Here is a 5,279-nt window from a genome sequence, read left to right as displayed (position 1 = left end):
TTGTCGATCCAAAAGGTGCTAACAGAGTGTGCAAGCTCCAGCGATCCATTTATGGACTGGTGCAAGCCTCTCGGAGTTGGAATAAACACTTTGATAGTGTGATCAAAGCGTTTATGGTTTTATACAGACTTTTGGAGAAGCCTGTATTTGCAAGAAAGTGAGTGGGAGCTCTATAGCATTTCTGATATTATATGTAGACGACATATTGTTGATTGGAAATGATATAGAATTTCTGGATAGCATAAAAGGATACTTGAATAAAAGTTTTTCAATGAAATACCTCGGTGAAGCTGCTTATATATTGGGCATCAAGATCTATAGAGATAGATCAAGACGCTTAATTGGACTTTCACGAAGCACATACCTTTATAAAGTTTTGAAAAAGTTCAAAATGGATCAAGCAAAGAAAGGGTTCTTGCCTGTATTACAAGATGTGAAGTTGAGTCAGACTCAATGCCCGACCACTGCAGAAGATAGAGAGAAAATGAAAGATGTTCCCTATGCTTCAGCCATAGGCTCTATCATGTATGCAATGTTGTGTACCAGACCTCGTGTGTGCTTAGCTATTAGCTTAGCAGGGAGGTACCAAAGTAATGCAGGAGTGGATCACTGGACAGCGGTCAAGAATATCCTGAAATACCTGAAAAGGACTAAGGATATGTTTCTCCTTTATGGAGGTGACAAAGAGCTAGTCGTAAATGGTTACGTCGATGCAAGCTTTGACATTGATCCGGACGATTCTAAATCACAAACGGATACGCGTTTATATTGAACGGTGGAGCTGTCAGTTGGTGCAGTTCTAAACAAAGCGTTGTGGCGGGATCTACGTGTGAAGCGGAGTACATAGTTGCTTCGGAAGCAGCAAATGAAGGAGTCCGGATGAAGGAGTTCATATCCGATCTAGGTGTCATACCTAGTGCATCGAGTCCAATGAAAATCTTTTGTGACAATACTAGTGCAATTGCCCTGGCAAAGGAGTCCAAATTTCACAAGAGAACTAAGCACATCAAGAGACGCTTCAATTCCATCCGGGACCAAGTCCAGGTGGGAGACATAGAGATTTGCAAGATACATACGTATCTAAATATTGCAGACCCGTTGATTAAGCCTCTTCCACAAGCAAAACATGATCAACACCAAGGCTCGATGGGTGTTAGAATCGTTACTGTGTAATCTAGATTATTGACTCTAGTGCAAGTGGGAGACTGAAGGAAATATGCCCTAGAGGCAATAATAAAGTTATTATTTATTTCCTTATATCATGATAAATGTTAATTATTCATGCTAGAATTGTATTAACGGGAAACGTAATACATGTGTGAATACATAGACAAACATAGTGTCACTAGTATGCCTCTACTTGACTAGCTCGTTGATCAAAGATGGTTGTGTTTCCTAGCCATAGACATGAGTTGTCATGTGATTAACGAGATCACATCATTAGGAGAATGATGTGATTGACTTGACCCATTCTGTTAGCTTAGCACTTGATCGTTTAGTATGTTGCTATTGCTTTCTTCATGACTTATACATGTTCCTATGACTATGAGATTATGCAACTCCCGTTTGCCGGAGGAACACTTTGTGTGCTACCAAACGTCACAATGTAACTGGGTAATTATAAAGGAGCTCTACAGGTGTCTCCAAAGGTACATGTTGAGTTGGCGTATTTCAAGATTAGGATTTGTCACTCCGATTGTCGGACAGGTATCTCTGGGCCCTCTCGCTAATGCACATCACTATAAGCCTTGCAAGCAATGTAGCTAATGAGTTAGTTGTGAGATGATGCATTACGTAACGAGTAAAGAGACTTGCCGGTAACGAGATTGAACTAGGTATTGAGATACCGACGATCGAATCTCGGGCAAGTAACATACCGATGACAAAGGGAACAAATGTATGTTGTTATGCGGTTTGACCGATAAAGATTTTCGAAGAATATGTAGGAGCCAATATGAGCATCCAGGTTCCGCTATTGGTTATTGACCAGAAACGTGTCTCGGTCATGTCTACATAGTTCTCGAACCCGTAGGGTCCGCACGCTTAAAGTTCGGTGATGATCGGTATTATGAGTTTTTGTATTTTGATGTACCGAAGGTAGTTCGGAGTCCCAGATATGATCACATACATGACAAGGAGTCTCGAAATGGTCGAGACGTAAAGATCGATATATTGGATGACTATGTTCGGACATCGGAAGTGTTTCGGGAGGTTCAGACATATACCGGAGTACCGGGGGGTTACCGGAACCCCCGGGGGGATTTAGTGGGCCTCATGGGCCCTAGTGGAGAAGAGGAGGGGCGGCCAGGGTAGGCCGCGCGCCCCCTCTCCCTCTAGTCCGAATTGGACAAGGGGGGAGGGGGGCGCCCCCCCCCCCCTTCCTTCCTCTCCTCTCTCCCTTCCTTTCCCCCTCCTACTCCAACTAGGAAAAGAGGGAGTCCTACTCCTGATGGGAGTAGGACTCCTCCCTGGCATGCCCTCTCCTGGCCGGCCGCCCCCTCCCCCTTGATCCTTTATATACAGGGGCAAGGGGGCACCTCTAGACACAACAATTGATCTCTTGATCTCTTAGCCGTGTGCGGTGCCCCCCTCCACCATATTCCACCTTGGTAATATCATAGCGGTGCTTAGGCGAAGTCCTGCGCCGGTAGCATCACCAACACCGTCATCACGCCGTCGTGCTGACGGAACTCTTCCACAAAGCTCTGCTGGATCGAAGTTCGTGGGACGTCATCGAGTTGAACGTGTGCTGAACTCGGAGGTGTCATACGTTCGGTATTTGATCGGTCAGATCGTGAAGACGTACGACTACATCAACCACGTTGTGCTAACGCTTCCGCTTTCGGTATATGAGGGTACGTGGACAACACTCTCCCCTCTCGTTGTTATGCATCACCATGATCTTGCGTGTGCGTAGGATTTTTTTTTTGAAATTACTACGTTCCCCAACACCTGGCCCACCCAAAATCCTACCCGAACCCCATGCCTCCATACTCCCCATTTCCTCTTCTTCGTTCTTTCTCTATTGCCTTTGCCGCTGCTCCACCACCCTAGCCGCCATGCCACAATACTGCCGGAACTCTACATCTCCGTCACCTCCAGCATTCTAGCCGGGCTCCACCCCGCTTCTCCTCTATCGCTATTCAACCCCTCGCCTCTGACCGTCCCGCCAGGTACCATCCGCTACTGCTAGACTCACCTGCCCGTCAACTATTCGATGATTCGCCAGAGCTAAAAAAGGTGTCCCTTCTTCCTTCAAACAATTGATTGTGATTTGGAGTACATACATGAGCACTATGTTGAGTCATCCGACGCCTCGCTCCGACGAGGAGGACTACACGGATGAGACGGCGATGATGCATGTTGTCCTTGAAGTCAAGCATGAGGAGGAGCATGTTCTCAATTTAAAAGGGTCGATCAAGGGCCATCGGTTGCTCAACCGCAATAGGGCACGTGGCCATTTGACACTAATGGACGACTACTTTACCCCCGATGCACTCTTCGCTGACCAATTTCGCTGATATTTTTGGATGCGCAATACAGTCTTTGATCATTTAACCATGGTGCCCGGTCCTATGATGACTACTTCATCTTGAAGAAGAATGCCACGGGAATGATTGGGTTCTCTAGTTAGCAGAAGCGCATTGTCGCACTCCAGATGCTTGCATATGGTATGGTCGCTGATTCGTGGGACAAGTACCTGCGAATGTTTGAGAGCACATGCGGAGATGCCATGGTCAGGTTTGCAACTGCCGTGATCGAGGTGTTTGAACCCCAATGCATGAGAGAACCAACTGTGGCAGACACCGAGAGGCTCTTGGCAATCTCAGAAGTAAGAGAGTGGCCAGGTTTGCTTGGATCTCTCGACTGCATGCATTGAAAATGAAGGAAATTGCCCAAAGGCTATACAAGGCAATATCAGGGTTATGTTAAGAGTCCATCATCATTCTTGAAGCGTTGCGTCACATGATCTTTGGATTTGGCGCGCTTTCTTTAGCATGCCCGGGTCTCACAATAACATCAATGTGCTGCAGCGATCACCATTGTTTGTTAGGTTGACTGAAGGAAAAGCTCATCCTTGCCAATATACTGTCAATGGACATGAGTACAACATGGGCTACTATGTGGTTGACGATATTTATCCTCCGTGGGCTATCTTTGTCAACACCATCTCTAACCTAGTTGGCTAGAAAAAGTCACTCTTTGTCCAAAGACAAGAAGCAACTAGAAAGGATGTCGAGAGGGCATTTAGAGTTCTGCAGGCTCGTTTTGCAGTTGTTCATGGACCTATTAAACAATGAGATCCGGAGACTTTGTGGGAGATGATGACATGTTGTGTGATCATGCATAATATGATCGTCGAGGATGAGGGTGAGGAATTGGGGATGCTGCCGCAACTCTATAACTTGAGAACATGGATGATCCTATCGAACTTTCAGACTAGAATCTGTCCACACTTGAAGAGTTTATTTAAATGCATCAACAAATTCCGCATCGAGCAACTCACGAGCAACTGAAGGAATATCTGATTGAGCATTTGTGGGCGGTCAAGGGGACAACAATATTGGAATGTAATGTTGGTTATTTTTTTTTAAATGAACTACTACTGCATGCGGCTATTTGAACGTCTACACTATGTATGCACCTATTTGAACGTGTGTACTTTATGTATGCGGCTATTTGAACGTGCGAACTTTTTCGAAAGAAATTAGAGAGGCCGGATGTATGCGGATAGCGTTGGATGACGGTCTCCCGCCTGTACGGGGACGGATAGAATTTGCGGGTCGGCGTTGAAAAATACCGTTACATTATAGATCGACAAAATCGATTTGGACTCTCTCAAATTTTAGTACAGGCTTAGTTGAGCCTAGGTCTGCTTGCTCGAAATCAACTAATTTGCCCTGCTACCGGTATGCTGGTACGTATGAATTGTGTGCGACCTCAAATGGGCTCCCTCTAGCTCGACAAGTGTCACCCATATATAGCCAAAAAACCTGCATTAAAAAAAATGACACCGTATGCTAGGACGCATGAATAAACATTGCATCTGTCGAGCACCCCACACGCATACATGTGGGTGTGACCCCTCGAATTTTTCTAGATCTCATTATTGATTCCAGAAGAAAACGATGTGGACATGTACATTGTATACCTTTTCCGTAGAGAAATCGGTTATTGTCATTTTCTGGAATAATTTGGCAGCTCATGCTAGATGTTCCACACATATGCTTTACATATATCAAGAAGTATCGATCATTGTAGTTTCTTATTGGGCTCAT

Source organism: Triticum dicoccoides, chromosome 5B, assembly GCF_002162155.2.
Source record: "Triticum dicoccoides isolate Atlit2015 ecotype Zavitan chromosome 5B, WEW_v2.0, whole genome shotgun sequence".
Taxonomy (NCBI): domain Eukaryota; kingdom Viridiplantae; phylum Streptophyta; class Magnoliopsida; order Poales; family Poaceae; genus Triticum; species Triticum dicoccoides.
Note: the sequence above shows the minus strand (reverse complement) of the source record.